The sequence below is a fragment of the Nannobrachium achirus genome (genome assembly GCF_963921795.1).
Source record: "Nannobrachium achirus genome assembly, chromosome: 3".
Classification (NCBI taxonomy): Eukaryota; Metazoa; Chordata; class Actinopteri; order Myctophiformes; family Myctophidae; genus Nannobrachium; species Nannobrachium achirus.
Window position 1 is genome coordinate 51714468 of NC_137812.1, and position 24299 is coordinate 51738766.

Consider the following 24299-nt stretch of genomic DNA (forward strand, 5'->3'; position numbering starts at 1 on the left):
AATGTTCTGCCCAATGTAGTCGCCTAAATCAAAGTTAATACAGGATCTAGTATCTGTAATCTAATAACATAATAATAATATCAATAATGATAATGATGATTTTGTGAAACATGTTGCTCATACAGTCAAAATGTCCATTCTGTGTAAATGTTCAGAGTGGAATCATGTGGTCCTGACACCACAATTGGATCTAGTGAGGAGAGAGTGATCTGAAGCAGAAGTAAGCTGAACAACAGCTGTGCACATCTCCTCAGGGCATTCACAGATCACACTGAAGATAGGCCTGACTGTCTCCCTCTTCTCTTCTCTTCACTCTCTCTCGGTTTCCACCATCATTCTCATTCTCACTGTGACCCTGGTGACTCAGTATCAGTAGTAGTAGTCAGAAGGTTCATGGTTCAATTCTGGCTAATTCTGACTAAAAGGGCCGTTTATAGTTACGTATGCGTGATTTTGTGTACGTTTTTGGGTGAGAGAGTACGTACGGTAGATCCGTCGACATGCATAGTTCCTCTCTACGTTATTTACGTGCCGACCCGCTCTCCGCTGCAATTCTGCTCCCGTTTGGGCCGCGCACCACATGGAAGTGGTTTTTTAGCCAAAATATGTAGAACCACAGAATTTCTTGACCCGACGACTGACGTGATGTTTGCTGTCGGCAACGTTATCGCGGTAAATGCAACTCCGCGAGGGACCGAGGTACAGATTAACCACCCGGACTGAGTAATTATAACAAAACACAATGCGCTGCACCCGTCTCACTGTTGGAGGACAGGCGGTGAGAGTGTGTGCACGCGCGCGTTTGTGTGTATGTTTTCTCATGCCAATAAAGCTGTTTGAGGCTGTTCCTTTTTTCCCGTTTCTAGCTAAATTATATTTCTTGTTGGGACACAGTTTCAGAACCGCTGTCATAAGTAATTGTCCTCACTACTGCCACGGTTGACAAAAGTTCGCCACGGGTAGTTCAAGCGTACGTACTACGTACGTCTTTATCGGTTTTAATCCGTCGGGTTGAGTGTTGTCCACAAGGTTACGGACAGAGACAATTACATACTGACCTACGAAGCAACCGGATTAAATCACTCTCCCCCTCCGTCTCTTGTGTATTCCTGCGGTCCTTATGTACTACTATGCATGGTACTTTAGTGTCAAAAGCCCCATCTCCACTACAGGGCCGAACCAGAAGTAGAACCAGAACTTTCCAGAACTAAGAACTTTCAATGACCATATAGGCCGTTTCCATATAACCAGACCCAACCAGGAAGGTGTAAAAAAAGAAAAAGAAAGAAAGGCATGTTTGCTTGTGCGTTCAATGCCCATTTCAGCAGTGGTGGAAAATGTACTCACATTCTTTATGTACACAGGACTGAAGTGGTTAATGTATGTTTTGTCATAATAATCAAAATATACAAAGTAACTAGTAACTAAAGTTTTCAAAAAATTGTAGAGGAGTAAAAGTACACTATTTGCCTCTGTGATGTAGTGGAAAGTAAAAGTAAAAGTAAATACTCCAGTAGTACAAATACCTCAAAACTGTACTTTGTACAGGACTTGAGTAAATGTACTTAGTTACTTTACACCATTGCAATTCAGACAGATGACGGGCGATTTGTTTGAAAAATCTTTTCATTTCGAACAGACCCTTCTAGCTCCTTCTGGAGTACACAAATAAGAGTCTGTATATCATTATTTTACCAATTTGTGTTTCTGTGTGCTTTCCGGATTATTTTTCTGTCTGTCGGAATGGGATTTTAAAAATGGCTGCGTTGTGATGTTGTGAGTGCTTCTCCGCCGGTCTCCTCTGTGTCGTCTACCAATCAAGAGCAGCAGCACGTACTGCTGGCCCCGCCCATGGGTTCCCAGAACTCAAACCTATGTGTTGCTGATATAGCAACATAGGTCTTTCAGAAAACTGTTAGGATTTAGAAGACATTTGGAGAATCGGCCTCAGGTCTTAGTGGGTTAAGGGTGTAAGGAAGTACAATGCCAGGTGCTATTATTAACTTGGTCAAAACTAAAGAAAGCACCAGATGACACACAAGGGCAACACAGTCACATTACTAACATAGTAAAGGAAAGAGTATTATGGCATTCAGAAAGTCTGAGGTTTCCTGTTGAGGTTTGTTTGTGCTCTGCTGACAGACGTTGATGCATCAAAGCAGGCAGCACAGAGCAGTGTTGCCAGATCTTGCTAGAGAAATAAGCAACCAGGTCTATGAAAACAAGCCCAAAAGAAGTGACTAGTCCACATGAGCACTTTAAGCCCAAATGCATCTGATATTTGAAAATAGCGGATCTACAAGATCTGCTATTTAAGAAACTAATTTGAGGAAAAAGTGACAAATAATAAATAAATAAAAAATCCCTTGCAAACATATTATTAGATGGGGGTCAGTCGACAAATACATACCATTTTGGGCGTCCTTGACACAACTAAAAACAACATGGGTAGCTTTACAACTTACAAGCTGTGCAATGTACCGTGATGTTCAAATAATTATGTCCCTGATGCCTTCTTCATATTCAATCCAAGTTTGAGAAATGGATTATTGAAATGTTATGTATTAGTATCCAATTCAATCTGAGTGGCGTGTATCTGTTTTATCTCCTATCTGTCTGATTATTATTACATACAGTATGTGTCCCTGTCCTTGTGACTGTGTCTCCCTTTCTATTCATCTGACCGTCTCTATTTGTGCCTGTCTGTCTGTCTGTCTGTCTGTCTGTCTGTCTGTCTGTCTGTCTGTCTGTCTGTCTGTCTGTCTGTCTGTCTGTCTGTCTGTCTGTCTGTCTGTCTGTCTGTCTGTCTGTCTGTCTGTCTGTCTGTGTGCGTCTGGGTCTCAAATGTTAAGTATAGCCTACCTAGTTTCTCCCAGTAGGTTGTGTGCCAGACTTTGGCAGCAGAAGAGCAGCGAATGTTGAGAGAGAGAGAGAAAACAGGCCAAGGGTACAGAAACCATGTCTCAAACATCATCAATCAATAGGGCCCATTCTGTCTGGACCATTCACACTAGATAACACCCTAACCTCTCCCTTAGATGAACTGCTGGTGCACAAGATTAGTAGGCTATGTGATGGCACTGACACTTGTGCACAAAAAAAAAAGGCACATTCTTATACACATCCATGCATGAAACTGAATGCAGACATCTCTGTCCCTGCATGCAGTCAACATCCTGGCAGATTAGACATGTGTCGCTTGAAGACCGATAATAACCCCATGTGTAACATATGTGCATGCATACAGTTACATAATATGCAAAATGTACATGCATGCATGCACCCACACACCTTCTAGGCTGTATGCAGAGGAACTCATCCATGCCTGCACGTTTGCACAGTGCGTGCGCGCACGCACGCACGCACGCACGCACACACACACACACACACACACACACACACACACACACACACACACACACACACACACACACACACACACACACACACACACACACACACACACACACACACACACACACACACACACACACACACACACACACACACACACACACACACACACACACGAACAGGGCATAGTCTCTAGGCTAGCGGAATCTCACCTGAATTGAACCCTATTGAACCCAATTTAAAAGCTATATCAGCAGTATCACACTATCAGTGGACGTTATCACAAGTCATTTTCACTGAGAATACCCACCCAAGAATGACGTGGTAAAAACAGACAATCCCTTCAGAAGCACAGGGTCATCAAGGACACTTTCATGACTAATACAGGGAAATATGCAACAGTTAGGCTATACCTAGAGCATTCGGGTCCAATGAGGAAGAACCAGAAGCACTCCTGAATGACGGCCATTGTGTCAGCGTCCAGCAGCAGCTGATAGGCCAGGCAGACTGAGGCTGATGTGTGCAAGCTGAAACCGCAGGGGCAAAGTGCAGGCCGCAGTATAAGTATGAACGGCACAGCAGTCTGGCTTGTAGAGAGGTGTGTTTGTGATGAAAATTAAGTTGGGGGAAAAAGTCCTGCAAATTGTTATTAGTACTGGTAGTTGTATGCAGTAGCAGTAGTTCTTCTGATCTTGACACATTGAACTAGGGGCGTAGTATCACGGTTCTGTGATTCTGAAAAACTCGGCAAAAGAAATCAGCAAAATGTTCATTTCTTAGCTTGAATTGCAAAAAATGGGTGTTTGTGTGGTGCACCAAATTCTTCATAGATATCAATCAAACATATCACATAGGAGAACGCATGCAACACACTGCCCAACACTAGAGCCAGATTAATATTTCAGTTTGGCTGATATATAGGCCATTACTTGACTTTCTTTGCAGCTGATGTGTCCTGAACTCTTTCAACCAGGCATGCTTATTTTGGGAATGGTATTGTAGGGGGAAAAAAAATTCACATGAATCGAGTTGCAAGCTTGTAGCTATCAGTTATTTTTCAATTGATTGTAATTGATTTTACACGTTTTTGCACATCAGATCATTGTTAATTGGTGGGCTAGGACCCTTCAAAATCTGGATTGGACCCAAAACTCTGTCAGGCTCTAACTGAGGCGGCTGTTATACCAGGACGCTTGGAAACGCTGCCGGTCTCGTTTTGGATTTATTACCCAAAAAACTTCGCGTTTACACCTCGTTGTTGGTTCGTTTTTCTGTGTTTACACGACAAGTTGACAACGCATGAATTCAAGCAAAATGTGTCATGTTCCCAGCCTACATATACTTCAACTATAACATATATATTGTTCTATGCTCCAAAATCCTTATTATTATCGTCTGTTCGCATATTCAATGAGTCCCGCGGCGCTGCAGTTGGCTGAAGTTAAATCATCGAGGTTTTTTTAGCGAGGTAAAACGCCAACAAAAGCCACCTGGAAGATGAAGGTCGGAACGTCATTTATATGGAGCATATTTCTGGACATTATCTACGGGGATGGGCGATATAAAGTCGAATAAAATCTTCTGTCTTCTATCTGCAACACAGAAGCATAACGCACCAGGATGCGAGGCAGCAAAGGGAGTACAGAGGCACATATGGGTATGGTAGCTAGCGACCATACCTTGATTACAGGGGAAAATTATAAAATGTACATCTTAAAATTAATTCATCATGCCCGTTGCTATATTGGCAACATGACTGGTGTCTCGCATGCGTGCCTTCGCTTGTGCGAGTCGAGACAAGAGTCATGTTGCCATACCTTAGCTTTTGCTGAACTGACGCTGCTGGCGGGAGCAGCCAAATAGGAGGAGGATTCTTTTGTGACATTATGAGCAAGTGTACAGTGGACTCTGACTGGACAGTAACAGTTTATTCAATAATATAATAGGCTAATAATATATATAGGCTACGTCTGACTGCAGTGATTCGCGGGCATCACACTGACTCATCTACAAGTTTCAGCGTCTGAAAAATAGCCGATCTGCAAGCTCACAATGGAGGAGAGGGAGAGCGCGATAGGAGGACTTTTTTTGTGATATGAGCTGGACAGGGTTAGGGTTTCTTTTTTTTCTGTCTGTCTGTCAGCATATTCAACTCTGAAAAGTCACAATACATCACTCATTAGGCCTACCTGGAGTGCGCTGCCTCTGATGTGTCTGATGTGATGCAGTCCACATTTTGAAGAATTAATCCGGTTTTTAGGTGAAAACAAAGGGAATGCATTAGTTGGCTGAGAATGGAATAAGCCATAATGGACACAATGTTACACGATAAAGTGTACAGTTTACACCTCCTCGCCTGTCAATCAGTTAACAGTGCACGGCTGCAGTGGATCTTATCGGCACATGAGAGGCAGAGAGGCACGCACAACTATGGGCTTTAATAATCATTAAATGGTCGGGTCTCTCGGAAACTCGGAAATAAATGGATTTAATCATTAGTTGGCTGAGAATGGAATACTGGTTTAAAGTAACTTCTAGGAGAGGAGAGCTGTTGCTTATAGTAGGCTTGCGACTCCTGTCAAACAGCTGTAGTAGCCAGCTGTGACCCATGCACTAAATTGATCTGACCTAGTCTTTTACGTCTTTTAATTGCTGGCAGTAAGTTGTAATTGATTGTTTTGGTGAAGGATTCCAATGGTAGGCTATAAACATTTTTAAAAGGCTTTCATATACTCCTGATATTTTCCAAACGAGGTTTGGGCAAATAGATCGCTATGTGTTCAGTTTGGGCTATTTTCTGGGTTTTAATTAGCCCTACAACAAACACAAATAATAATAATACATTTTTCGTCTGACAGACTGACACCGTTATGCAGCAGGGGAGGGGGAGCATTTCTGCCGATTTCCTTGCCTTTATTACACCGTTGCGAAAACGATGCGAAACCACACTAATCCACTTCCAGAGCCGAATTCCGAAAAGTATCGGATTGGTTCATGAAAACGCGTTTCTGTGTGTCAAAATGGCCGAATCACTAGTAAAAGCTATCGTCTTACCTATGATTCGTCCTCATGTAACAGCCACCTGAAACTAACAAATACAAACACCACAGCAAACACCGGATTCACTTAAAACCCTGAGTCTTCTTCTCCACCATGGGCGATGAGAAATGGACTCATTATGGCAGTGTGCACATGAGTGAGCCATGCCAGATCAAGGTGGGTTGTTGTTGTAGGCAACCTTAAAGGCTTAAATGACACCACTGTGCTGACAGCTCACTGCTAATGAGCAGGCAAACATCTCAGACAGCTTTACAAAGGATTTTCTACAACCTTGGGGTTATTCCAAGGTATTGTAAAGCAGGCGTGTGTCTTTGCAAGTATGATCATGTGTGCCTGTGAATATCCGTGTAGAAAAGGAGAAAGACAAATAAGCTAATTGGAACAATACAAGACAATAGAATTGAAGAATAAAACATGTATTACAGTGAGGGTTATGTGTCATTATGCGATCATTCATTTTGCAGCACAAGGCCTGAGTGTCCATAAGGGACATGGAGTGTATAATGTATAAGAATAATGCACCTGTATAGTATAATGTAACTATATAATGAACAAACATAATGTGATTCTGTACATTATACAGAGAGTAATGTATAACAATAATGTGTACAGTATACCGTATAGTTGACAATAGATCTCTACATTGCTCTATTTCGCTTGTGATGTAAATCTTGGAAGCTGCAATTACATTTTTCAGAAATGGTTAATAACAAGATAATCTAGACATCTTCTGTCTTGTTGGTCAGGAGAGACAGGGAGGAGAAGGCAGAGAGAGGAGGAAATAAGTGATTTTAAATGACTGGTTCAGCTTACACACGTACGCACCCCCTCAGAGCCCCGAGACATGCCTGATAAACATGCATGCATTCTCAACTATTGTTCCCGACTTGCATTGTTACCCTGTAGGCCGGTGCCCACTGCCCATAGTGCCCAACGGTCTACCCTAGTCTATATACTCTATAAAGGTAGACTTGGGCAATACTACCAATTAGGTATTATGGTATATTACCGTCTTTCTTTCTTTGCTGTACTGTCTCACCAATGTTCAAAAGCCCTTGAAAAGTTAATTTCTTAGCAACCAAAAACAGATGTAATTCCATCAGAAACACACAGCATGCCTTCAGCAAGCCAAACCATGTCATACCAAACTCAATTAGCCTGACTCCCTAGAGTACAAGTAAGACGCCTTAAGGGCGAGAAGCGACTCAGGACCCAGGCAGGGGTCGCAGCTGAGTGCAATCAGTGCAGTGGAGCAGCGCAAACAAGATATTGTGTGTGTGTGTGTGTGTGTGTGTGTGTGTGTGTGTGTGTGTGTGTGTGTGTGTGTGTGTGTGTGTGTGTGTGTGTGTGTGTGTGTGTGTGTGGCGTTACAGGCAAGCATTACAGGCAGTGTGACAGACAAGAGTAACAGGCAGTGTGACACAATTGTGTGACACAATTGCTGCAGGTTTTCACAATAACCTGCAGTCGCAACCAGATATCACAAGAGCCTTCAGTTGGAGAGTAGGGGTCCCCCTCCAGCGAGGGCTCATATATTGTATGTGCAGTGCACTGCCATGAAGCGCATCACACTCTCAGCCTATTAAACAGTGCAAATTTGATCTTTCCAAAAACAAGTAGGCAGAACAGCCTCCGGGAAAAGTGTGTGTGTGGGGGGGGGGGGGGGGGGGGGGGGGAGAGAGAGAGAAAGTGAGCATCACAGAATACCAGAGGAGGAAAAACTAAAAAGCAGTCTGTGGGGACTCGGCCAACCTCACATACAGCAATGCCTAAAGCAATAGCAACTAGCTGAACAACTGTTGTGTTCACCATGTCACCATCTCTGCCTTGCTGATGCGTCAGGTAAATATTAATGGCCTCAACGTAATTGCTCTGCTACAAAAGACAAGAGGCTTCATTGAGAAGAAGGCACTTCACATGGAGTTTTAAAAACCAAGGCTTTTCAAGTATCTAATATTTAGCATATCATTAGCATCAGTGAGCATCACAGAATACCAGAGGAGGAAAAACTAAAAAGCAGTCTGTGGGGACTCGGCCAACCTCACATACAGCAATGCCTAAAGCAATAGCAACTAGCTGAACAACTGTTGTGTTCACCATGTCACCATCTCTGCCTTGCTGATGCGTCAGGTAAATATTAATGGCCTCAACGTAATTGCTCTGCTACAAAAGACAAGAGGCTTCATTGAGAAGAAGGCACTTCACATGGAGTTTTAAAAACCAAGGCTTTTCAAGTATCTAATATTTAGCATATCATTACACCCACCCCCCGGGGAGAATCGAGGTTAATATCGCTTCTCACCGAGCTGGGAAGCTGATCACCCTGTGCTGTGCTGTGTGTGTGTGTGTGTGTGTGTGTGTGTGTGTGTGTGTGTGTGTGTGTGTGTGTGTGTGTGTGTGTGTGTGTGTGTGTGTGTGTGTGTGTGTGTGTAATGCATCAGTCTAACAGACTAAAGCTATTTGTGACAGTGTTGTTAGTGAATTGATGTTTGTGTGTGTGTGTGTGTGTGTGTGTGTGTGTGTGTGTGTGTGTGTGTGTGTGTGTGTGTGTGTGTGTGTGTGTGTGTGTGTAGAGTTTTAGCAGTGTAAGGCCAGTGCACACCAATAGGCCCACCTGCCTATCCAGCAGTGTGTGGTTTACTTCAGTCTCACACTTGAACTTCGAGCCTGCCAAGTTCAAAGGCTGCACTCTGTTGTGAATGCCAGTTGTATTATTGCTGCACACAAACTGAAATAACTGGGGTGTTGCATTTTGAGAGTGTGTGTGTGTGTGCGTGCATGTACAGTATATATTTCTTATGTGTGTGAGAGTAATTTAGCATTCACTCCGCAGTTGTCATCATAAGAGAGAACAGCCTGTGACCTTGTACTTGATATGAGGTCATCAGGGAGAGGACTGCTGAGGAGACTACTTCGCATGCAGGTGTGAGTAGCTATCGCTAGCCCCTTTCACACAAGGTGGGAATGTTGCGCCATTATTCCACCTTAATGTTCTGTATAACTAGTAAGACACCCGAGGGTGGAATGCGACCTCAGGGTGACATGCAACTTCGCCCTAAAGGGCGAGGTCGCGCCAATTCTTGACAATCTGGCCAACCACAGCGTTTCTCTGACGATTCTAGTTGTTGTCATTCTGGGGGGAGTTTGTTCATGTTTTTGTGAGGTATCAACCCTAGGAGACACGGGGAGAACACGCAAACTCCACACAGAAAGGCCCTATCGCTCACACCCTAGGTTGGGTTGGCGATAGGGCCTTTCTGTGTGGAGTTTGCCTAAACATGGAGATGTGGTACAGAAGGACTCATATATGGGCATAAAAAGTATGTCATGTGACATCACTTCCTGTACAGACAGTCAGCCATTGACTCCGACCTAACAATGGCTACTGTCTATGACGGTAGTCCCATATGACATGATGTACTAGACTATCTCCATATACAGTATAGTGTCTCACATCTCCATGTTTAGGCCAAACAGATTCGCTCCATTTCTCCATGTATAGGTCCAAATGCCCAACGTTGAGCTTGACAACGAAACGTTCTTAACACAGCCGCCCCCATATTTACTTTAGAAAATATGTTAAATTCTAAGTACGTTTCGAGTACCGGTTTGATACAAGAGCGAATAAGCACTACACTTCTGGAATCATGTGCGTCGACTTAAAGTTGGATCCAGGCCTAATACTGTCAACGTGTTCTCCACATCTCCATGTTTAGGCCAAACAGATTCGCTCCATTTCTCCATGTATAGGTCCAAATGCCCAACGTTGAGCTTGACAACGAAATGTTTTTAACACAGACGCCCCCATATTTACATATATATATAAAAAGTATGTCATGTGACATCACTTCCTGTACAGACAGTCAGACAGACAGCCATTGACTCCGGCCTAACAATGGCTACTTTCTATGACGGTAGTCCCATATGACATGATGGACTGGACTATCTCCATATATAGTGTTATCCACATTTCGTGTAGCCGCCCTGTACAGGAAGTGATGTCACAACTTGCTGACATCACACTGACATCACAGAGGATACAGAAGGACGGTGACGTGGAAATCTTACTTAATTTATGGCCTTATGACTAAAGCCCAGCGGAATTGAAGACTCTCAAAAGAATCAGTTCACTTTGACTCAGATGCAATATGAAATGATACAAAAAGGTTTATTTACAGCACCGTAACATTCACACACCAGACATGTTGCTTCAGCGAGGCAAAAAGATGGACTGCCTCCTCCCTCTCACAGTTCATTATTTCATCCTTTAAAACAAAAACATCTATTCCTTCCTCTCTTTCCCAAGTTCATTAAAACGCCAAAAACCTTATCTCTTCCCACAGTCATAAAACAAAGAGCCACTATGTGGCAGCCTATCCTCCCCTCTTCCCTAGGCTCGCAGCTGAGTCTCAGGGTCAGCGAATAGCAGTCAACAAGAAATAATATATTTCATTCACTTAAACGGTCACGAGGATACGGAAGGTCACTCAAGCGACATGGTTCTTCAGAGTATATGCGACCTTCGGTCGCAATAAATGGAGCGCAGGAAGGATGACGTAGCTAGTTCAAGGGGGAGACCTCAGAGGTTGGCGGCGCGCCCCAGGTGGGCGGAGTCCTATATTCCGCCCCCCCCTACTCAGAATATATCAGGGTTCTAACCTGTTCAGTGTTCAGTTGCCAGACTCAGCACTGCAGGATGCACACAGGTGCCACCTTGTTGCTGCAGGTAGCTGCGCTGCTGCCAAACCACTCGGAGAGGATGCCTAACTGGCTGAGTATTTCTGGCTGTTTCTGCTATTTACTATCGCCTAATTCATGTTCTTAGCTGCCAAACCTAGAAGCTGTGATCTTGGCCAGGTTGTATGGGAAGTTTGAGATTGTTATTCTGGTAATCGCTGAATTTTAAACTACTGTTTCAAGGTTCATATTGTCTTGCTAACGTTGCTGGTGCCCAGCTGAATTCTGTACTCCAGGCGTTTGTTGCTAAAGCTAATTTAAAGGTGCTACGGGCTTTGCTAACGTGCTAAAGGTAAACTCAGGATCATAGAAAGTTGGCTGTGGCTACGGGCTAAATGTTAACTTATTTGTGCCCTGGGGGGCCTTTGCTGGGCTACCATGAGTTAAGGTAATCTCAGTCGTTGGGTTTGTCGATAATAGCGACAGTGCTTTGCAACTGCGCGGATCGGCTAGCGTGGAGCAACAGGTTTAATGTATAGTCAGCTAGGTGCTAGCTGGTGGCTATTGTTAGCCGGCTACTTCGGTAAGGATGCTGTTAGCTAGTAAATCTACGTGCTAGCCATGTTAAGGCATAGAGCGGCGGCCCGCGTGAAAACGTGGCCCCCGTAGCAAGTAATGAATCACGCCAGGAGGATTCAGTTTGTAGGTTGCGGGTGTCTGTAACGGCAGCATTCACCTAGCATCCGAGCTAGCCGAGTTCACGTCAGGCGGTGGTTTACGGCATGACGCTAGTCAGCGCATACTAAGCAATGGGGATGGGATATGTAGTTCTCTAGCATGTCAAGCTTTGGGGACATAGCGAAGAGAGAGTGTGCTATGAACTACAACTGTTTTTGGGAGCTGTGTTGCTTCAGCCTCTCCCCGGGTACGTGTATATTGTGTGTATGGTCTGTTTAATATACGTTTGGCCTCTTCTCTCACGCACGGCGGGCCATCGCGGCAGCCGCTTGTCATGTGAATGAATACATTGCACGTTCAAGTGTGTGTGTCTCTTAAGAGACGGGTCTATTAGAGCGGTACTCACACCGGACGCATGAATGGGTTACGCATACACACTATGTAGGCAACATGTGTTTAGTAGGAGCGTTAATAAACGTGAGTCGCCTCTCTCGAGAAGCCGATAAAAGGTGTGTCTCGGCTAATGGGTAATCGCAAGGCTGGAAAACATTTTTCACTGGTACATAGTTTGTTCTGATTGTAGCATATTGGGCACACTTATGCTGTAGCAACGGAGCAGCCACGTGTTGATACGGGGATTTGTTTTTCACTCAGCCTTTGCGGGGGCGCTCTGGTCCGCGGCTACACCATCAGGGTGTGGTTACTGAATCAGGCTGGGCTGCTTCCAGGTTTCAGAGTTTCATGTATAAATGAATATTTGCTTCAAGCAAAGGCTATATAGTGGGGTCACCGCACGGCGCATTGTATGTTTTAGCGGTGTTCCCCTAGCTGCTGCACTGGTTTATTGGCAGCTCAGGTTAGAGCGGCTACAGGTCTGTTGATGACATCAGAGTGCATTTCCAGGCGTCTTTTCTTTGTCATGTTGCGCCAGCTGCTAAGCATGGCTGTCTCGGAGGGGTTACTGGTTACTTGTACTGCTGACTTCTGCTTAAATCATGTCTTTCGCGTCTTTAGCGGCTGTCTACGCTAGGATCAAGGCAAGGTTATAGGGAAATTTGGGATTGTGGATTCTGGTAAAATTTGTGGTGTTCTAGTACTGTTTCATCAAGGTTGTGGGTCTCCGTTTTGTTGCTAATTCCCAGCTGATTTCTGCAGTGCAGTACTGCTGATCCAAGGCGACAGTTGTAGGATGCTGCAGCTTTGGCTGCAGGTTCCACTAATCATGTCATGTAGGTTGTGTTTCTAGCTTCGTTCTACTGCTGTGTGCGGCTGGGAGTCCAGTCGGGAGTCGGTCGGCACCACGGAGGGCATGGCTGCGACGGCCGCAGCTGCTTCCGCTGCTGCCTTGGGCCAACCGGCCCGCCAGCCTTCCTGACTTCCCGGCGGCCCGCGAGCCCACGACGGAGGCGCGTAGGGCACAGGCTCGTCTTCCGGGGGGAGCGGCACACCGACACCGCCGTCATGCCGCGAAGGAGCCGAGGAACGCCAGTTCTAGCGCCAGCTGCGGGAGCCATTTCTCTCGCCAGCGACGGCTGCCCCGGAAGCACGGCGGAGCCAGACTCTAGCAGGTAAATAGCAGCGCATTTGCTCGTTCGGTTCCGTCAGGGTGCAGTCGCTCTAAGCTGGGGAATTTTCGCATATCGGTCGGGCCACGTTTTGGCATGGCTTGACTTTAAAAGTCAAGAGGTGGGTTGTAGGGTTTCTTATGTGTGCGTCAGCAGACTCTGCAGCAGAACTAACTCACTTTCCGTCCTTTATTTCCATGCTGAAACACCTGGCTGTCCGCCCGATGTCTGCCCCAACGACCCTCTGTTCCATGACGCACGCCTGGTTTGCCGTGAGACTGAGGGAGCAGGGCCAGAGTGAAGACGTCGCGCCATCTCTCTACACGCCGCATTCCCTGGCGCGGAGCAGCTTCGGTGGCGGCGCTCTGGCGCGGAGCACCTTTAGCGGCGGCATCTTAATGTTCTGCATGTAGTCTAGTTTATGCTATATCCATTGCTGCTGTTTAGGCTATAGGATGCTCATTATATGGCTCATCTATATTGCTTATATCTCTGCTGCTGTTATATTGTATGCTTCCATTCTTGTCAATAAAGTCTATTCAACCTTAATGATTTGCCCCTTGAAGTACAGACATGGAATGGGGGGGGGGTTAAGCTGGTAGCAGAGGCAGTCACACAGCCAAAATGTCACAGAGTAAAAAGGAAAGCTAGCAGGACAGGTGTGTGATGATGTCTAACAACTGTGCACCTTTCTGACAGTGGCTTCAACTGCTAAACAAGAGAAAGAGAAATAAGAAAATAAAGGTTGTGACTGCTTTCTCTCCCATACACCTGGCTGCAACTCTCTCTTTCCTCTGTCTAAGCAAATATACAGTGGCATCAACAGATTTAAATCAATTAACCTGAACGAATAGGCCTATTCTATAGAGATACATCTTTTGAGTTGGTCTTTTGTGAAATAAATGTGTAGGCTATAAATGTATCAAATCTATCAACAATCTATCTGTAATCTCACATTATGCAATGTATACAGTATGTGCGTTTATGGGAGAGATGGAAGCGAGAAGAAGCTCGAGCGAACGAGAAAGAGGGAGAGTGAAATTACGTCATGAAGTGAGGTTTTATTTTTAGAAGGATCTTTTTGATGACCACAGAGTAGATTATTGCATGCTCGTCATATTTGGAAAATCACCCTTTATGTTGCTTGGAGGAAGGAAATGCTTCAGTACACTACCAGAGATTAAATGTTGTCTCGGTTTAGTAAAATAAATGCATCCACTGTAACAGGCCTAGTTGTACAGTAAATGTATAGAATCTATTGACAACAGCTAATCTTAAACAGCACAGTGCAAGACTAGATGCTGATGCTGTTACACATCAACCTCTAATTCTTGAACACAGACATGTAAAAGCACACATTGTTTGGTTCTGTGTAAAAACATTAATGACGGATCTTTTTATGACAATATTGTTCGATCTCCTTCTGTATATTAATGCTAGTGTTGAGCGCATGAGTCAGCGTGTTTTTATGAGCTGTACAGTATGTGTGTAGGGGCTGTGTGTGTGTGTGTCCTCTGATGTGTTGCTGACCTCTGTGCAAAGCAGAATCATCTGCACGTCCTCTGCTCACTTAATAGCAGAAAAACAGCAGCAGGTATTCCCTGTTCGCTTTGTAAGAAATGAGACGGCAGGCCTAGTTCAGAATTACAAATACTCCTATAAACATGTGTTGCCCGTAATAAGTTCTCTTTCTCCCTATAGTCTCTCTGACCCACTTCTGGTCATCTAATAAGGCAATAAATTATGTCAAATTAATCTTTAGTAAAATTGTAGCTACCTTGAGTTACATTTAAGGTATTCCTGTGTTCTTTATTAATCAAATACAGTGGGGTTGGTGTTCAACAGCATCCAAATATACCCATAGAATCACACAAAAGACAGTTCCTATAGAGAATACCTATAGTTAAAACAAAACAGTTATTTAGCAATAAACTAAGTATCTTCACTCCAATCTGTGTACGGTATGAGTCTACAAAAGTCAATGTTCTGCTGGTAACCAATCAGAATAAATAACTGACAGATTCTGAAGGGGAAGGAGCTTAACCGCCAGTCTTCCCGTCACTGAGGGTCTCCCGCAGCAAGTGTCCCAGCTTTCTGTGACATGTCTGGTAATGTTCCCAAGTGTCGTTTGACAGATGGCTGGTGTTTAGAGTAGAAACAAACAATGAGTTCCGAGAGAGACATATAGTAGGACATCAAGCCACCCACAAAACTGCCTAGCAGTTCACTGGACATACACAACACAGGGTTTCTGATTGTGAAAACATCACATGTTTGTTTCTATTTGTGCCTAGTGTCTCTGGAATAGGGATGGGACGATACGCGATATTATCGTTTATCGTGATAAAGAAAGATCATTCACAATAATCGTATTGCAGAGATTTAATTTATCGTCATATTGTCCTCCGTCATGCACTGGGATCAATTCACCTTTTATTTGCCGAGCTGCATATCCGGCACCACTTAAATCTTCTATTGGTAAAAGGTACTATATTATACATACTTGATACAGTCTTTTTGAGTGGTGGTCTCACCGCCACTCCTGTAATCAGGTTTCACGATGCCGTGTCTGTGTGTATGTATGTCTGTCGCCTGTCATACCTCTCCTGACCACACACGTTAAAGGAGGGGCGCTATTGAGCAGGCAGACTCAACACACTCTCTCTCTCTCTCACACACACACACACACACACACACACACACACACACACTGTAGACACACACGACAATTTTTATTTGACCACCACTCAGTTCACAAGGTGTGATTTTTTCATTCTCTATCAAATGTCTTTGCCAAAAAATAGCCAATCTACAAGCTCACAACGCGTCGCAATGCGACGCGTTGTGAACTTGTAGATCTGCTATTTTTTGGCATATGTTCTGCCCCAGGATAATGGATTTTGATTATCGCGATTATCACTATTATCCTTCATTCTCAGATATTGTACTATCCGTCAAAAATAAATAATTTTAAGGGGAAATGATATGACATTGACATCTCATTCACGCTTGAGGACACGTCAGCTAAACAACACATTGTTTCTAATTAGACACAGACTGTCAGTAATTCAATATGTAAGTTTGTGGTTATGGGCGAAACAGCGAATACCTGAATCTGGGGGGTCCAATGTACTACACTATGGATTTGGTAACAAGTGTGCTTTTACTGAGCGCATGCTGTTGCCAAATTAGTGCAGTAATAATAATTTTAAGCAGAATGAGCATGCTCTATTTCAGGGTAGAGCAGGCACAAAGAGATACAGACTACAGAGTTAGTGAGAAAACAAGTCAAATCATTGACACATCTTGAAATGGAGGTTACAACTAAAATAAATGTCTACACAGTGAAAACACTCAAGTGTTCATCTATCAATATTAAGTTAACACTCAGGATTTTACAGTGTTAAGGACAGAGAATGCATCCTGAGGCTGTCTTTATTTGTCAGCACACAGAGGTCTCTAAAGCTCCGTGGCTGCACTATCTGATCTGCTGCTGGCTACACAACTATGCCAGCAGTGGACCAGGTAAGCAGAAAACAGACACCACGCTTAGACTGGGGCCATCTAAAACCAGTTTGAACACACCTTCTACTGTGTGTGTGAGTGTGTGTTTTTACTAAACAATCCTATTCTTGAATTGGTTGCCACAGATGTTTAGGCGACATAGCATGTGTGTGTGTTTATTGGCTGACTCCCAGGCAACTAATTTTATCCTGTGTCACAGAGCTGTTAAACATCAAATTCTACCCCACACACGCACATGCACTCGCACGCACACACGCACGCACGCAAACACTATACAACCCTAATGAGAAAGTTAAACTGAATGCCTGTGAGCATTGTCCACACAGATGTCATGCTGTTTTTAGAAAATAGCCTTTTTCCTTTAAAAGCCTTGGCTAAGAAGGGAAAGAGAGGCAAAGCTGACGGTGTGGAGGAATGAGTCTGATGAGGGAGATAAGAGGACAGGAGGTTTTCATTCATGTGTCAGTCAGACTAGAGGGCTCTGTGTTACCAGAGGAGCATGACTAGTCTCTCCCTTTGCACTGCTCTTAAGATATCAAATCGAATATGAATGATAGACAGTGTGTGACTGTGTGTGTGAGTGTGACTGTGTGTGGGTGTTAGATGATGTTAAAATAAATGTTTCACTTCCTTGGGGGGGTCACAGGTGCAGTGGTGTTTTGGGATTCACACGACACGTGTAAGGATTATATCACTATACTAGACTAGGGATAGGATGATCTATTATCCTGGGCCGGAACATTTGCCAAAATATAGCCGATCTACGAGTAGATCGGCTATTTTTTGGCAGAGATTTGGTAGAGAGTGAAAAAGGTCTGTATCAAGTTATTCAAGTACGTTATTTCCAGGTCTGTTTTACCAATTTTAGAGGGTTTAAATGGTACCAGATATGCGGCTCGACAAATAAAAGGTGAATTGATCCCAGTGCATGACAGAGGATAATTTCACGATAAATTTAAATCTCCACGATACGATTGTTTGTTGTTTTTTTTTATCACAATAAACGATAATCGTCCCATCCCTAGTACAGACAACTGAAATGAACACCTACAAATGTAATTTTCTTTTCAACAAGTTACCTCTAAAAAGCAAATTCAAAAGCTGCACTCCTCTGAGCCAGGCTGGGTTGACTAGCAAGGGCGTAAGGGCTGATTCAAACTGCACTTTTAAAGCAGAATTTATTTCAATTCGGCTGTTCGGTGCCACAGAGATTTTGTGACTCCCCGAACCGAACCAAAATAAATTCGGCTCTAAAAGTGGAGTATGAATCAGCCTTTAATCGTGGATTGCCGTACATCAGCAGTGATGTTACTAAGTTTTCAATGTAATGGGTCCCGGGACCCACAGGTGGTCATTCAAATGGGTCCCAGAAAAGAGTCCTCAATATAAAGTTTACGCGCGCAAAATGGCGTCGGACATCGGTGGAATCAAAACATTGACGTTTCTATCGCCTGTTTAAGACTTTCTACGTGGAATGGAGCGCAGGAAGGATGACGTAGCTAGTTCAAGGGGCGGATCTCAGAGGTTGGCGGCGCGCCCCAGGTGGGCGGAGTCCTATATTCCGCCCCCCCTACTCAGAATATATCAGGGTTCTAACCTGTCCCAGGGTTCAGTTGCCAGACTCGGCGCCATAGGCTTTCCCTTGCGTGGGGTCTCGGATCATGTGACCGCGGAGAGCTTCAGTCACGATAATACGATAATAGCTTTATCATTTATCGTGGACGCGGCACTATGATCCGAAAGTCGAATCCATGGCCATCTTAACGTTCTGCATGTAGTCTAGTTTATGCTATATCCATTGCTGCTGTTTAGGCTATAGGGTGCTCATTTTATGCCTCATCTATATTGCTTATATTTATGCCTTATCTATATTGCTTATATCTCTGCTGCTGTTATATTGTATGCTTCCATTCTGTTAATAAAGTCTATTCAACCTTAATGATTTGCCCCTTGAATTGTATTTGTGTTAACGTGGTGGTGTCTGTGGAATTTCTTTTTCTTTTCTTTTACCGCAACGCGGTAAATTATTTTAACATGGACTCCAATGGAGGCGCATCCCCGGGACCCCAGGACCATGACATGAATGAGTCCCTGGGTGACTTGAATGAGTTTTTGATGCGGGATGCGCACGTAATGACATCACTGCATCAGGTTGCAAGCTGGGGGCATAGCATGTTTATGACTTACTGAGCAACTTTATGTATTTGTGGCACCCTATGGGCAGAAGTGAAAGCACTTTTGGAAGTGTCGTATAATAGGCAGTGTACACTAAAATCCTCAGTGTTCATGTATCAATTTGTAACTACGACAGTATATAAATGCAACATGTGTAAATTGTCACGAGTTCAATAAGAGGATTTTGCTGTGTGTATTTCTGTTCAGTCAACCAAATCACCAAGAAGCATCCACGTCCTCGATTACACTATGATAAAGCGGACAAAAAAGATGCATTCAGGCATCAGGTGAACTACAAGACTAAGAAGAATGACACCTTAGTCAAACTTTTATATTCAGAGAAGCCGTCCGCCTGTCCGTTCTCTCTCTATGCAGCTGTCCCTACAGGGAAACTGAATACAGTCACACCATATGAAATATTGATGAGCAGGCCTGGGAGATACCTGACATTAATCTATAGCTAAAGTCAGATTATAAAAATAGATCAATGGATTAAGATAGTAAAGTGCAAGCGACACAAGTCAGAGAAATTACATTAAAATCAAGACTCAAAACTATTTCTAGATTAAGAGGATAATCTGTTATTCTTTCAGGTGCTAGTATGCACACATCTGTAAATGCTCAAAGATCCACTTTCTATCAATAAAGTGGAAACAAAAACATCTAAATTATCACACAGATCTGACTTTAGAATAAAAAGAAATCTGGGCTCATATTCATCAGTACCATTCTTTCCGACATAAGAGGTGTGTGTGTGTGTGGGGGGGGGGGGGGGGGGGGGTGTACACCTGTAGGCTATGTCTTGGCTGCCAGCCTAACAAATTGAAATACCTTTCCTGAAGATGTAAAAATGACACTGGCTCACAGTGGCTCAGCGTGTATTGAGCAAACTTCAGGACAAACAAATTCGTCTCTGCCACGTGACCTCAGCTACAAACACACAGGACCGACCAATCTGGCTGCGAGCCTGCAATTTGGAGTAGAGGGTGGGAGTAGGTGGGTGCTGAGGTAGGGGTAGGCTCCACCTGTAGCTCTCCTAGTTCCGAAACAAGGAACTGCCCTGCCTGTTACCCTGTGTACTGAAAGTTGCTGAGAGATTTTTTATTTGGAAATGTCATTAGAGGATAAATCCCTTGAGATGCATCATTTGTCTTCCAGGTAGGACGCAAGTTGCATTCCACACTGCTAAACCACCCATCTCCTGTGTCACCTAACATACCGGCAATAATCCTAGCTCAGTCCAGTTACACATTTAAATATTGGCGAACCATTTGTACAATACTGTGGGATTCCACACTTTGTAGGTAACAGAGGTTTACTAGAGTAGCAAAATGAAAAAATATAATTTTTTCTAGTTGGAATGTAATGTGTTGTTTTTAACAATGCATTTAGAGAGGTTAGAATTTACTCAATTTAAAAAACAATGAAAGCATTGCTCCAATATGCAGCTTGCACTTAAATAACAACAATGTCTAAAATGATTTATAGGCCAGGAATGCTGCAGTCTCTGAATACTCCTGTCCTGTGACTGCAGTCTGGGACAGGGTTTCCTCCTCAGATTTAAAATTAGTTTAGTCAATTATTCATTGTTCCTGAAAATCATTGTATTCATTTTGATCAGATACAATCAAGGGCCTTCAAAAATACCCTTGGACCACCACCATGTGCAATAGAGTGAAAATAATTGTAAACACTTAACACTTATGTTGCAATGATTTTTTCTCTTCAATGTCTCGCGTTGCCATGGTTACCATAGACTTCCATGTAATTGTGCAATTGTGTAAAAATTGCACGCCCATGCCTAGATGATGCACCACGTGTGTAGATGCTGTTCACAGCTTTCAAACAAAAAAATCCGCTTGGAAATCCGTTCAGGCATTCATGATTTATGGGCCATTATGTTTTCTTCAGATGTAAACAAACATGGCTGCCATGTTTGAAAGAATGGGTTGGTATGGGGGTTAAACATGCAATTTCGCGATCGCGATCATGCCTAATACATTTCTGGAGGTCCCAAAAAAAAATTGAATTTTTTTTTTTGAAAAAATAAAAATAAAAAATGTTTTTTTCAAAAACGGCCCAAACTCGGGAAACTCGGGGTTGGCACAGCGTTGGTATCAATACAAACTCGGGAAACTCGGGGTTGGCACCAGATGTGTTAAGCAAGCAGTGAATAATTGTTACATTACATAGCAGCAATGCGTTAAGTTTCCACTTTCAGCTTTATTTTGGTACCTGAAAGTTGAACAAGACGCAGATGTCAACAACAAACAACTAAAAATAGACTAATGGCTGAGGCTGATTGGGTGAGGCTCATGTGTCTTGTAACTTCAGAAACTGTACAAGATATTGTACTCTAATATACCGGTATGTTGTCTCTGATTGTCTATTAAATCTCCTCTTCTCTACCCTCGCCTTTCTCAGGAAGTCACCACACGGGCAGGCATGTCTTGGTTCACGTTTATCTCTGCCAGACTGAAAGGCTCGAAAGCGGAGATTATGTTTTTGCCCCTGTCCCTCTGTCTGTCTGTCTTGCATGCACACTCCCAGTAGGCCAGATTTGTCTAATTGTAAAGAAACAGGAAGGATGTAGACCAGGCGTGTGGACTTGGCGTGCTGGCTGAGGGCACAGGACAATAGGATATGTTTTATAACATGTTACAATGTGTTGTTTGCATTCCATGTTAAAAGACAAATTAAAAAGAATTGCAATAAAGTAACAAAGTGAAAAAGAACTACAAATATATACAATGATCATAGCACTGTGAGGTGCCTTTGTAAAGCTAGGGCTCCACCAAAAAGACGGCATCGTGCCGGCGTCGGACGGCGTCAAAAAATGAAAGCGAATTTGAGCGTCCGACATTGACATCGGCAGTGGAGCACCCTTCATTAATTAAAACGGGAGCGTTCCCAGCGTTGACGTTGACGAGATGCTCGACGCGCCAGGTGGAGCCGGGCGGTAAGGTGGAGCAGTGAGCAGGGGAGAGGGAGGGAGAAAAAAAGGAGTAAAAAAGGGGGGGAAAGGTGGGCCTGGGTTACTAGGGCCCATGGTAGAGGGGCCTTAATTATTTTATACTTTAGCAATTGAAAAATAGCAGATATAAAAGCTCAAAGATCTGCTATTTTTTAAAAGTCGTGAAAATTCTAATCTTTGAATATATGTATTTTTAAAGCGAACATTTTTAGCCCAACTCAAATTTTGCTTCTGGGGGGGTCCCTGGAACTAAATATTTTGAGATGGGGGGTTCGTGGCCAAATAGATATCATTTTGGGGGTCCTTCACATGAAAAGGTTAGAGCACCACTGACTTGCACACATGTTCACGATTATTCTAAAATAGCAGATCTACAAGCTCTGAGCTTGTATATCTGCTATTTTTCAATAGTTAAAGCACACAATAATGCGTAATAATGCGTTCCCAGTCTACATGGGTAAGAATCCCCCTATGAAGAACATTCATGGGGGGCCTGCAGTGAATCCTTGTACCCAGGGCCCAGAATTTGGTGCGACACACCCCTGCATCTGCACATTACTCCAGCTGACATATTTGATGCCTGACTGTCTCGTCACTGCATTTGTGTGTGCAGTCACAATTGCACTTTGATAAACATTGCAAAGCATGCACTATGCATTACAGTGAAGAGCAATGTCTGAACTGCAGTCACATCACGGTCAGATTTTTAGTACAACCCATCATTAAGTGCATTTGCGTTCCGTCAACATCAGTTGCTCTGGGAACCTGTAGTAGCTATTGTTCTTCAAGCCTACAAGTCCTGGTAAATGGCAGAAATGATTCCTAAAAAGACATGGACACAGAAAAATAACACAACCAGGGTCAGCCCATATGACAATATAATTGGCAAAAGCAGATACTAGTAGGTTTGTTACCTAGATTTTCTGAATAAATGTGCATTTGACAACTCTAAGGTGAACTACCTACAGTATGGTAATTCTGCCTCATGCCAAAATTACTTATTTCAATTTCCATCTGGGCCTTGATGTTTGAAACAGCACTATGATGCTTGCTGGGATCTCAAATCAGCTTCTTTTTTGCTTCCTTATAACAGCTGTGCATACTGGGAATAGCAGGCTATTTGGTTGAAGGAACAGCTGGGGGTCTATAGGACTACCTGTCTGTTAAAACCCTCCCAAGGTAAAAAGTTGTTTGTTTTCTTAATAAAATAAAGCACATAGGACAATCACAGCATTAGATGTGAGAATCAACTTTCTTTCCTTTTTTCTCCAGTACCGGTTGTATCAAGGATGGGGATTTACATATCCTACTGCTCTACCAGGAGCAGGGCCAGTGTCAGCACTCTGCACAATAGAGTGCAGAGATGTTACCATTTATATTGTTTCAATAAACCCTGTATAACATGTATACAACGATGCAATGTGACACAGCTCTGTTTAACCCCATTCCAACTGTGTATACTTTCCCTATTTTCTTAAATTGTTTATTATATTTTGACACTTGCTTTGGCAATGTAAACATATGTTTTCTCATGCCAATAAAGCTCATTTGAATTGAATTATAAATATTTGGAGGCGGGGCCTCTCACTCTAGTCTACCATAGTGACAAAGCAGTTTGACAGGTTCCACCTTGCCTCCTCCCCTTTCCACCTACTCTCTTTCATTCTTCTACCTTCACCTAAGCACTGCAATCCAACTCTGGTGAAACGAAACGTGCTTTCCTGTAACAACTACTTCCTTGTTCATTTTCATTCATTCTCGGCTTCACACAGTTCACACTGCAAGTCCTTGTATGACAGACAGTCACAGCCAGCCGCCAATCATCACTGCAGACAGTGTGTGGCCAAAAGAAGCACTATGAATAACACTGACAGACCTGGATAAGTCCTGCTGAATGACTCTTAAGTCGAAATGTGATAATTATTAACACCGTTCATAAGATTATACCCTCAAGGAAATACTAAAATGTACCATCACAGAAGAACATTCAAATACACAGACAGAATCATGCTTTGTATAAAGCTGGCTGAAGTTGTAAAAACTGTATTTCACCTTCTTTAGGTAATTAATTGCAGGAGCTACATGTCCAACAACAGGATGCGATTGAGAGACCAGTGTGAAGTGTTTTAACTGTCTGAGACTTTAATAATATATAGCCAGACTAAATCATTTGGCCATCATTTTAATATCTGGCCGTTTTCAATATGGGATATAGGCCTATGAGTCAATCTACTATGCAAACACCCAACATTACAGTTTTCCTACAGTGGCGAAATGCTTTATGTGACCAT

General features: G+C 43.4%; 1 protein-coding gene across 5 annotated transcripts in view; it reads right to left on the reverse strand.

Moving 5' to 3' along the window:
* Window positions 1-24299, reverse strand: part of lrba (LPS-responsive vesicle trafficking, beach and anchor containing) — a 359744-nt gene that overhangs the window by 334345 nt on the left and 1100 nt on the right. The window lies entirely within an intron of this gene.